We start from the raw sequence: 12,874 nt of genomic DNA, 5'->3' as shown, positions 1-12,874 counted from the left end.
ACAATACTTAAATGGGAACTACAAAAATTCGTAAAAGAATATCCATTCTAATCCAGTTCACGGGGACTCATGTGTGGTCTCAACAGTAACTTTGTGGCGTTCGTATTTGGTGTAGGATTTAGTCATATTTTAATGGAGAAACATGTTTTACTTAATTTAACTCAGTTTTCTCGCAAATTTTACACTGTTTCTTGCGGGGGAAAATATTACGTAATAATTGAGATTTGCATTAGGGGACGTAACAAACGTAATGGGATGCCAAACAAAACATAATGATAGTGAAAATACCCTGGAATATAACTCTTTGTCTCCACCTCAAAACATGAAAGAGTCGGTAGCGTAGTGTTATAGCGCGCGGTTGTAATTTTTTAATAACAGATTACTGATTTATACATACTGTGCTCTAAGAAAATATGTATTGATACATTTAGTTTATCTTATTGTTATAATATCATTAAATACATAGTTCAGAACCTTGGTTATTTTTCTATACCTATACTATGAAGATTTATTTTTACTTAAAATAAAATAATATTTTAACAAGTAATTTAAACAAAAAAATTAATTCTCTAATCAAAAATCCAACGTCTATTAGGAAATGACTGTCCATAAATTACTAATGAATAAACCAACACTTCATAGACACCCACACTTGTTAGCTTAAATGAAAATGTGAGAAGGTTTTCCTTCACTTTAGATTTAAGTTTTTTATGCTAACTATGTGGGTTTCTTTGTCTTACTGAGTTAAAAAAAATGTTAGTTACAATTTCTCTAAGTAAGTAGAAAATAAGTTTCTAATCAAGTAACGTATATAAAATATGTGAATTGTTAGCATTTATTACTATTGCAATGAAATTAGCACAATTAATACTATGAATTAGCTAGACGAACTGTTTGAGTAATGTAATATTTTAAGTATATCTATCATAAATGAACCACATTAAAGCAGCACGAATTTCACTTGCATCCTTAAAATTTTATATATACTAGATTTTGAAACCAACCTACTAATAAAACATACGATTTCGTTAATTTCAAAATTGCTCTTATATGTTTTAAAATACACCAACTTTTTAAAAATATTTTTAGAAATAAAATATAAAAATAATACCATTAGCGTTCACCAGACAACGAAATTTTTACAGGATGGAAAAAAGGATGCATACAAATAAAAATTATACATGTGCTTTTAATTTAAAACTTATACTTTTGTATACGTAGTTAACCCCCCGTCGACTATCAAGCTAGTCCACAATCCTAATTATGTAATGAAGCGAAAAAGGCCTTCAATATACACTAAACCCCGGCTTGGTACCTGAGTTTCGACAAGGAATAAAGTTTTCCTTTGACTTTGAGAACTTGGTTCGCGCCACCCGCCACAGATGGCAGCACCGTGGTTCCATGCGACTTCCGTTCACAAAATTACTCCTACCAATGGTCTACAGACTCCACAGTCAACGGGAAGCCTTCATTTCACTGACGAGAAAGCCACACCCGAAGTTCGTGCTCGATTTTTTTTTTCCGTTCTATCTCATTGTATAAACCGGCGTGACATTAAATTTTGCGGTCGATTATGATAGGTTAGCTACATTATAAATACTTTAAAACATTGTGGATGGTTGGGTTATATTAGGTAAGTATAGCGTCATTAAAAATACTGTAAAATCATTTTATGGTTGCTTAGCAAATAACTTTTTAATATGTAGCTATCCAGGGCTAGGAAACCGTTTACATGATTTCACAGTATATTTAATGTAGCTATCCTAACCACATCAACCGTCCACAATGTTTTAAAGTATTTATAATGTAGCTAACCTAACCTTTTACAATGAACCAAAAAAAAACGAAGATGCACGATAGGGCGTTTGGCTCTCTCGCCTGTGAAAAGAAGGCTTCCCACAGTCAAGCGTGTTTGTAAACAACTTAGTATGTTGTTTTGCTGTGCAGGTCACCTTTCCACCAAAACAGGTGAGCCATGTCGCCGACGCCCTCTCAGAAAGTTTTACTAAAAATGGCAAATACCAAAAAAGGCATTAAAGTATCATTATTTACGTAGTTTTCCCACTCAAGAGGCTTCGAGCAAAAGAAGATAAAATGTCAAAATGCAGAGTGCAAAAATTAAGGCTTCGCTTTGGCAGGTCGGCGAAAAAAGACAGTAAAACGCGTAAGGTTTAACATATGCATTTTGATGTATGCACAACAACTATAATAGAAACTTTACCATTTACTACTAAAAACGTGTACATAGATATGACAGTTACTTAAATTTCGTTTGCGAAAATGCCACATAGTAAAAAGTATGAAAAATATAAATATAATTAAAAAAAATAACTTGGAGGGTTTGATATGTCTAAAGTTCCTCTTTAGCAGCACCGAAAGGGCAGTTATTTCACTGAGCACCAATAACTCTCAGCATACTACCATATACCAGGAAAGTATTAAAAATAATTTACTCTGAATATAATTATATCTAACATATTACCGTGTGAAAATACGTACGTAAGTAAGAAGTTTCTTACAATTTTGTAAACTAATGTTTCTTAGATACCTGCGCAGGTGTAAACACAATTATGTTTTATTTGTTTATTGGGTGTCTTGTCGGTCGTCACGGCTTCTGCCCTGGCAGCTTGGTACGGTTGTCAGTGTTCGTGAAACAGACTGCGTGTGACGGTTGGTTAACCGGGTAACCGCCGCGAGACTCCTGACCGCCGCTCTGCCTCGTAGCTCCGGGGCAGAGTGTCCGACTCGCGGCTGGCAGGTCCGGGATTTTTTCACACGAACTTCGCGGGTTCGTTTGCTGGGAAAATCCGCAGGTCGCTTGAGTTGGACCGGGAGGAGCGGTAATGGGTGGAATCAAAAAATCCCCTGAAGACGGCTTCCGCAAGGGAGCGCGTTATCTGCGCTACCTTGCGGAAGCCGTTGGCAAGGGGGTTTCTCCCCGGGGCGGACGGAGTTTTGCAAAAAAATTTGAAATAAATTTACATATTATGCATTACTTATATTATATCTATATTTATCGAAACCAATGTTGAATAAATTATTTTACTAGTACCAAAGATATTTTAAAGATTGTAAATGTATCTTAAAGGATTCTTTTTTCCACAATTAAGCCTAGTTCTGTTGATACGATAGTGGATACTGTTACACTAGAATGTAAGTGGCATCCACGTGTTTTGTCAATGATAAAATAAGAGGGCTTATTAACAAGGTTTGAGTCTGAGGCTCTCTTGTGCAAATAGTATAAGGAAAATCTTTTATGCATACAGTATTTTAATTGCGCTCAGTTTTATCTCATAAGAAGCAATAATTTAGTACTGTATTTTCAGTCCAAACAAATTCATTTTGGAATTAAATCATTTCAGGGTTATTAAATTTAAAAAAAATCTGTGTGATAATAGTTCTACTGATGTCACTACATAATGCTCTTTAATACAGAAAGCCCAAATGATACCATTTTAGTACAAAAGTGTAAAAATCATTTAATTTGTAAAGGTGAAAAAACTTCAAATAGCATTAAACTTTTCATAAGTAGAGCATCCTATTTTGAATTTTTACATTTCACCTGAAGTGCCTTAACTCATTGTACAAATAGTCAGGGTTCTTGCATCATATTGCATTTCGAGATTTATAAAATGTGCTTTGTTGTGAAGAGCATTTGAGAGACAGGCGTTGCAACGTGAAAAACTAAAACCAAAGTGTGGGCAGAATTGGACTTTAGTTGGGATATGTGCACATATTGAACATTTATAGGAAAAAACTAAGGTGTTTTCTTAACAAAACGGTATAAAAAATCTTCTTAGGACTGAAGCGTTTGTCTGATTATGCGTAAGTATGAAAAAGTAGCCGGAATTGACAAAAGCGTGGAACGGTGTGCAAAATTATGACTACGTATTGAAAAATTTTGAAGTGAAAACTTCTATGGGAAGGTTTGGATAAGTAGTAAATTCATGTTGTTAACGATAATGCTATATGTTTCACTATTAGTATAACTTATTACGCTTTTAAATCTTAAGTATACGATTACTGTGCAGTAAAAAGTGAGTATAAAATATATTAATATTCTCATATAGATATATAGTTGAATAACGGAGTCTTTGTAGCAATAAAACCTAAAAATTAAGAATATCAATATTAATTTTTTTAATACCTACAATTACTATGCAATGTGTATTTTTTTTATATTAATTTAGGAGTTATTTTACTAAGTTAGTCTCTGATTTTTATGAAAAAATATTTTCTTATGTTACACAATTATATTTTACAAAGTTAGTATTTATTATTTCAATTATTTTTTTCTTAATTATATTATTGATATTAATAACAGTTACTTCTATTATTATTATTAATTCTATCATTTGAATATCTAGGAAAAAATGAAATGTTGTGAACGTTTTATTGTTATTCTCTCTAAATATCTATTTTTAATATTATTATAACATCATTATTAATTATTACTATACAATGCGTATTTTATAGTAATTTAGGAGTTATTTTACTAACGTGATAAAACAAATTTGTTGTGTGATATAATTTTTTTGGCAGTCCTCATGACTGCTTAGAAATGTTTTTGATAATGAATGAAAAATTAGGGAAACTTATGAAAAAGTATAGAAAGTTTTTAATAATTTAAATGTTTAAAACGTCTCAAAAGTATAAGGTTATCCGAAAGTGTGAAAAAGCTAGTTCGCTGTAGAACTAACGTGCTGCAATGCCATGGTAGCGCTGGAGTGCTAATGTGCTGTTTTAATTAATTTTTAAAAACAAAAAAGGAAACAAAGTACAAAAAATGGACGAAAAAAAGACCAAGAGCGTTCATGACTTCGCAGACATAGAAAAATAACACACTCTCACTGTGTTTTTTTTCTGTATGACATAACTCCTGTGATATCGATCATAAAACCCCTTTTACACTCCCTTAGGTTTGGAATGTCGTAATTATATGTAGCCTATTTGTCAATCCATTAATGAGCTAACTGTGTTAAAATTTCAACCTAGATCCGTTCAGTATTAAGGGCCCCGCCTACCTGGGCACACATACGGTGTGCAGAGCTTCAGGAAAAACAACGCGATTTCAAAACTACTCAAGATATCCGATTGGGGCCTATTTACGAATAGCATTTAAGAGTTCGCTGAGGACCGAAAAGTACTTTTAATTTCGGATTAAGTTTTTAAACTGTATTTTTAGAAGCGTTAAAATGCCTAAAACGCGTGTTTTCAGAGTAATTTTTAGGCATAAAACAATCAGTACAGATTCTTGAAAGCACTTAAGGGGCTTGCATAACACCTTTATCTTCATTTCTCCGCCATATAATGTTAAGGTCACCGCTCAAATTTCACAGTTATCCTGTGACGACGAGAAGACTGCGCGCCAGTTCAGAGACTTGCGCTTAGAGGCTATACCGCGCTGGAAGCACCAGCGAGCGTCGCGCTTATCATCCCGCCTCACTAACACACATACACCCCTGACGAGGCGGGCCCCTTAATGGCGTGATTGAGCAACAAATAGACTATCATATATAACTAGGGTAATAAAAGTTTCAGTTTCAGGTACACTTAAGTAAAATACTGTGGAGGGGAGGGTCAATATTAATAAAATTAATTTTTGGACTTATATTTTTTCAGTTCAAATAAGAAAAAAAATTCTACATTGACATCTCTGTGGTTTGAACTGTGAGCTGTGACGTCTTTTCGTATGTGGGCCACGCGTTTACTCATTGCTCCACCGAAGCGCAGTGTCTGTACGAAAATAATGTTGGTACATTAATAGTTAATGCCGCTTTGGTTTTTTTAAAACTAAATGTGTTTATGCATTCCTTAGAAAAACTGTGAGACAGTGTTGCGCCTTTTTCAGGACCTTTGAGGCGGATTATTAACGAATCGTTAGACAATGATGTAAACATTACTTCGAATTTTTTTTCTGTCTTATTCCAAGATGTATAAATTTATTTTTGTGTTGTGCATGTATGTGACCGTGTTCAAAGATTGTTTTCTTTTGCTTGTATTAACTAGTTTACCATTTTGTTTTCTCATCTTCCATCTGTCCTACGGATTAGCTCGGGCCCTCCGTTTACGTTACTCCGTGCGATCAATAGAAGCCGAGTATTTAGCTGCTGTGGCAGCCATGTTTGCTTGCGTTTAAAATGGTTTCAAGTTACAAGAATACATGGTGGTCAATTTTTATTAATGGTGTAAATCTTGACCGTGTTTTAATTAACTTTTCGTAACTATTGCGGTCCATTGGTTGCCGTTTGTTGCGGATAGTGAAACGTAAATATCTTGCGGGTGGTGATCCGTTTTCCGCTTCATTGTGAAACGGGTCTGCTCAGTTGTCTTTATGGGCGTCTTCATGTCCTCATTGTGCGTTGTTTATCTATGTTAAAATTGAATATACATATATAAAACTCAAGTGTGTGTTCGTAAACATTCACTTTTCTTCACAACTATTCTCTGCCCCCCGTTCGCGGTTATGGTGGTAGATATCCCTTTGTCTGCCATTGATAATAAGAGAGTTTGGTAGCAGAATGTGAGAGGTGGTGGTGAAAATCTTTTCTTAACAAAATGCTTTCTCATGAGAAGTAGAAAATGTTTTGAAATATAATCACTGAGTAGCGAAGTGTGCAGGTGGAATACAAAGAATTACGAACATAGAAAGTTTTCGAACTTTCGAGAAACTTTCCAGAATATTATAAACTGTATATGTATTAAATGTAAGCGTGGTTTGACCGTGCTGCCTCTATAACTCGTAGCCCTTCATCCCCCGTTTGGAACTGCAGGGGTTGGGTCTACATACGAGATCATAACCTACTTATATAAATACACTTTAAAAAGTTTCAGAACATAATTTCTATCACTAATAAGTAAATTGTTTTTAGTTATATGGACCAATATTCATTACCAATCAGTAATGTATAAGATATGAAAGCACATATATATTATTTTTATTTGAATGTAGCGTTTATTTCATCATGTGAAAATTTCGTTGTATGGTGCGCACGCGTCGTAAAAATTCACTCTCATATTTTGTTTTCATAACGCGCCTAAAAAAATACAACGGAAAACAAAAACGCCATAACACATACAAAAGTTGCTCAATTTCCCAAATGTCTTTTTCAGAGGTTCAAATCAAGTTTTCTCTTGAGAACACTAACAATACCATAAAGTTGTTTACAGAACAACAGTTGCAGAAGGATGAGTATACCATTAGGTGACTATCATATTTCAGACAAGTTACATGACACAGACAGTAGTAAAAAAAAACTGCTAACACTGTTGAAATATACCAGAAAATAAGGCAAATGTCCAGTTCAAAATTCAACTTTTGACCTTGCCAGTTGTAAAAAAAAAATTGGAGCGCTTACTAAAACATCGGTTATGTGAAATAAACTATAGTTGACAGTTGATAAAACACGTTGTGTTCAGCTATTCGTGTACTGCTGGCCTCTGTTGTGACAAGCATGTTGTGGGAGGTGACTTGAACATCATTCAACTTGGCAACTTGCCTTCCGTAGTTTTTTTTTAATGTTCTAGGAACACATTTGGCCAGTTTCCCGACTCGTGTGTGAATGCATTCCATTCATTTGTTTATATTCGATGTTTGGGCCAGGGCCCCACCCTCATGTGTTGAGTACACGAAATCGTCAGTGCTTCGAACTGATTAAATAACTAGTGATCATAAAAAAGAATCAACTGCTCAGAAAAGCTGTATAACGGTATCTTCACTAGCTTTCAACAGCTGTTTTCGTCTATAGTTTGATGTTTCGATAAAAAATAAAGCGTGACATTAATAAAAAAAACCTCTACGATATTGCCATGGTTTCCTTTAATTCGAAATAAAATGATAAAAACACGATTCATATTTAAAACAAAAACAAAATTGGTTGTCTGTAAAGTCGGATTACGGACGATAGTTTAACGTGACAACGTCATAACAAAACATTGATGGAATGACTGCATACTTTTATGAATAAAATTGAATCATTTTTATTGAATTAATCACTATTTTCTATGGATACAAAGAAGGAGTAAAATTAAATCTACAATTTAATTGATAAATTTACTTTAATTTGCACTCATTAATTCAAATATGTTTATTACTTTAACGAAGAGATTATTTTAACTATAACTTATATACGTGTTTGCTATTTAACTTCTTCCAATCTGTGTTATTCTGTTAAGGATAGGACGATGATAGGAAAAGTAGGAAACAAATGGGAGTGTTTCAAGTTTAATGTGCCTCGAAAAAGTCAAATCGATGGTTGTTCCAATCGAGTGGAAGAGAGATAGATGCGGCGCAAGCGCACAATGAGCGTAACGGGACAATGAGTCATACTTTTTCGTGCGTGCAGCCGGCGTTCATCGATTTATTAGACGTTGTCACGTCAAAAACTTGTAAGCTTCTGCAGATACCTGTTGTGAGAGAGTGAGCGAGTTTTTACTCGTCGTGTGTTATCGACACGGGTTCACTGCATCCACGCCGAATAAACTCGCTCGTTTGTAATCGAGGCTGTGCATACAGTAGACCACCTCAATTCACGAGAAACTCACACCAAACCCAAACCCTTCCCTTTCGCGCGTTAAGCGTGTTCCTTAAACGGTTTTTGTCGGGGGGGATGGCGCCCGTGTCTCCTGCGTTGCAGCAGTTGGTCGCCTAAGCCGCGGCGGCCATTAAGCGAACACAGGTATTACATTTATCATGATTGCAAGGGGGGGGGGCTAGGTTTGCGGGGTCGAACGCGGTAATCACTAGGCGGAGTTCTAGGGCGGGGGGGCGGAGGGAGAAACAGAACCGAACGTTTTAGAACGAGTTTCCGTTGGGGGGGGGGGGGGAAGGTTATATATAACCTAATACTGTGTGGGCGGCTCCCTCTACAGCCCTGGCTTGGATAGGGCGATCCTGCAGAGGTGGCGGTCGCCAGCATCTGTGGGTTTTACAGTTGCTCCAACGCTAAATCTGAGCTTAAAATACAAATAAATGTTTGCATGCTCGCTGCATTCTACTAATATTTTGAAATCGATTATTTTATTTTACTTTTACTTTTGTGAAACTCCCAAACCGACATGATTTTATAACATAAGATAGAAATTAATTATTGATTATACATCGTTCTCAATCTTGTCAGAACGAATAAAACAAGGCTTGGTCGCATAGTGACTGGCTTGATTACTGCAAAGAAGCTCTTTTAGTTGTCGGAAGCAAAACATCAAAAACATCATTGATATGCTTTCCTTTAATCTTTCTTCGTGATATTTGCCAAATAAAACTTTACGAAGCCAAACTGAAAAAAAAAATCATTACTTTTTCTATAAATAATTGATACTCCAACTGAACATCTGTGCATTACGATGCTTTCATCGTAATTTAAAAGCATGGCGAAACCACTTAGTGATTGCCACGCTTGAGATATTCTAAAATTATTGCTTTATTTTCACCACGCTTTTATTAGCTTGACCTATATGGACAATGTAATGAAATCTTTCCATTCAATTTTTAACCACTTTTCGATGTCAGAATGTGGTGAAAGTTGGCATGCATATAAAGAACCTCTGACAATACAATATTTTGATAACTTAAGACAGTGTAAAGGAGGAGTCAGAGGGTAAAAAAAAATATTTTTCAAATCCAAAAGGTTTGGTTATGGTGGAAAATGACCTGGTGCAAAAAAAAAGGGGAGGGGGGTAGGCCCTTAAAATTTAAAATATATATTCTTTAAAATTTAGTGTTTCCGAGATCGGGTTATGGAGGAAAATGTGCCCGAGGTTCGACTTTATCCTCCTAGGAGGGGAGATGAGTTAATGACCAAAATTTCGACAGTTTTAAAAAATGTATTAATTTTTTATTTGGAGTGTTTCCGATCAAGTAGGTTGGGTTATGGTGGAAAATGAGCCGGGGGAGGGGTTAAATCCCCAGAATCTTTAACGCTCCCGTAACCCTCCTTGGAGGCTGATTTTAGGGAAACTCCGTTCTCCGTTAATGTGTATGTAATATAAAGAACATCCCTGACGATGACGAGTTTCAAGTCTGTAGACATATACTTGCAAAACAGCCAAGAGCTTTCATTTTAACATAGAACTCACAAATTCTACAATTTACAAGTTTCGCGAAAACTTAACGAAATCATTCGTAAGGCAACTAACAATATCGCAAATGAAGCACACGAGGTAAAATCAGAAGAATTTGCTTGGTATTTTTTTGTTTCCATACGTTAATTTTATGTGATGTAATGTTGACGCATTAGCTGAAATTACTAGATAACGTGAACATTAATAACTAATTTTAAGTTTATTGAACAGATAAGGACTTTAATCACTCATATTTAGTATTTACAATTTGTTTATATTACTCATTCAATATTTTATTTTGAGACTTAAAAGCATAAAATAAAAGTATTTTTTAAAAAAAACTAAGAAAAAACGTTTTTATCGTTGAATGACCTAATTTTAAAAAAATTAATTTAAGCATTTTGTCCAACAGCAAAATAATTCTCCACAACTTTGTATAACTAAAACCGTAAGGTCCTTGATATCATTTGTCTTAACATTTCTATTAGTAAAAACAATATGATTTGTAATATATTTTAGGATACAGTCATTACTGTTTTAGTTACACAGATTTGTGGAGCATTATTTGGCTGTTGGAAAAAAATCTTAAATTTAAATTTTTAGTTTATTTAACTATATAAGTTGTTTTTAGTTTTTTTTTTTACTATAAATTTCCGGTCGACATCCTAAAATTCAGCCGACGTTGACGCCTGAATAGGTAGAAACGCAATGCGCACTACACTAATGATATGCGGGTTGCGTGCTGCTCGTGCATCCAGCAGGGGAAAATAAAAACAGACGGCAGCAACAAAGCAATGTTACCAAGCCATGTTAACAAACGTTGAATATTTTCTTTTATATTACACCACGGAGGGAATGTTTCGTGACTAGCAGGTTTTGATGTCCCGTTATAGTGGGATCAATAGAGTTCGGTGTGCTTGGAGAAATCCTCTTCCTGGTGTCCTGCATTGGCTGCAAATGGGTCGTTACCACAACGCCGAAATACCATAACGCCGAATGCCAAATTGACCACAACGCGGACAGCTAGAAAACTGCTGTGTACCAAAACGCCGAAATACCACAATCAAACCTAACCTTACCTAACCTAACTTAACCTAGTCTATCCTTACCTAAACTTTGTGGCAGTCCTGCAATGACATTTTTCGGCGTTAGTGTATATCGGCGTTGTGGTACAAAGCAGTTTTCTAGCTGTCGGCGTTGTGGTCAATTTGGCATTTCGGCGTTGTGGTGCGTCCCCGCTGCAAATTATACTTTTATCATAAAACAAGACACCACTTACATGCACTCATCATACATCCGCTATTTGAACGTGGAAGAAGTCGAGATGTTAAAAATGTTAGTAATTGGGGAAGCAAATATTCGAACACAATTGATACCGCGAAAAAAATTAATTTCACCTAAAATATTCGCTAACGATATTTAATTTCAGAGGTTAACAGATTGTTTCGGTGAATAACAATTAGTGTTGGTGTTTTCTTCACCTTCATTTAATTTACTGTGTAGGTATATACCGTAAATTTGACAAAAAATGTTAATGTATTCTCTGATAATTGCTTCATCTTGTAATATTTTCTCGGAATTATGGAAATATATATTTTTCCAAATAGTACTGTAAAAATAACGTAAAAAAAATGTAGGAAAAATTTATGTTTTAAAAATTAGTTCGAGATGCATGTAAGGTTAAATTTCGAACTTCGAATTTTTGTAAGTGGGAAACATGGCGGGTTGTTTTCGTAAGCTAGCTCGTAACTAGCATATTAGTGGATTCTTAGTTATGCTATGTAACATGTTCAAATTTTCCTTATACGTGCCTCATCGTATAGCATTTCAACAAATTTGCAATGTATCATTGTAGCATGTTCGAAATGTTTCCTTATACGTGCCTCATCATATAGCATTTCAACATGTTTGCAATGTATCATTGTAGCATGTTCGAAATGTTTCCTTATACGTGCCTCATCATATAGCATTTCAACAATTTTGCAAGTGTATCATTGTAGCATGTTTGAAATGTTTCCTTATACGTGCCTCATCATACAGCATTTCAACATGTTCGCAATGTATCATTGTAGCATGTTCGATATGTTTCCTTATACGTGCCTCATCATATAGCATTTCAACAATTTCGCAATGTATCATTGTAGCATGTTCGAAATGTTTCCTTATACGTGCCTCATCATATAGCATTTCAACATGTTCGCAATGTATCATTGTAGCATTTTCGAAATGTTTCCTTATGCCTGCCTCATCATATAGCATTTCAACATGTTCGCAATGTATCATTGTAGCATGTTCGAAATGTTTCCTTATACTTGCCTCATCATCAGGGCCGGCGCGTCCATATAGGCGAACTAGGCAACCGCCCTAGGGCGCCAAGTAGCTAGGAGGCGGCGCAGCACGACACACAACAGCTCATATAACATGTTTAACGATTATTGAAACTATATGAAAATGGAATTTTTGTAAACAGTTTGGAATGTTTATATTGATATAAGTAATTATTTAAAGGCCACGGTGACCTGTTTATGATTTGTAATAAGTAAAAAAAGTAAAAAAAAACACAAGCCTGCTTACATTTGATTGTTGACAAAATATTAGTCTTACGTGATGTATTGAGACAAGGAAAATTTTTTTTTGGGGGGGGGGGGGGCGGCATTAAAGTTTTTCGCCTAGGGCGCCAATTTACCTTGCACCGGCCCTGCTCATCATGTATCACCGCAGCATGTTCGCAGTGTATGATTGTGACGGGTCGGTCTCTGACGGGGGGGCGGGTGCGCGCTGTTCGCAGGACCGGGCGCCATGGGGCTGGCCGCGT

The sequence above is a fragment of the Bacillus rossius genome, chromosome 10 (genome assembly GCF_032445375.1).
Source record: "Bacillus rossius redtenbacheri isolate Brsri chromosome 10, Brsri_v3, whole genome shotgun sequence".
In the NCBI taxonomy this organism is placed as follows: Eukaryota; Metazoa; Arthropoda; class Insecta; order Phasmatodea; family Bacillidae; genus Bacillus; species Bacillus rossius.
Note: the sequence above shows the minus strand (reverse complement) of the source record.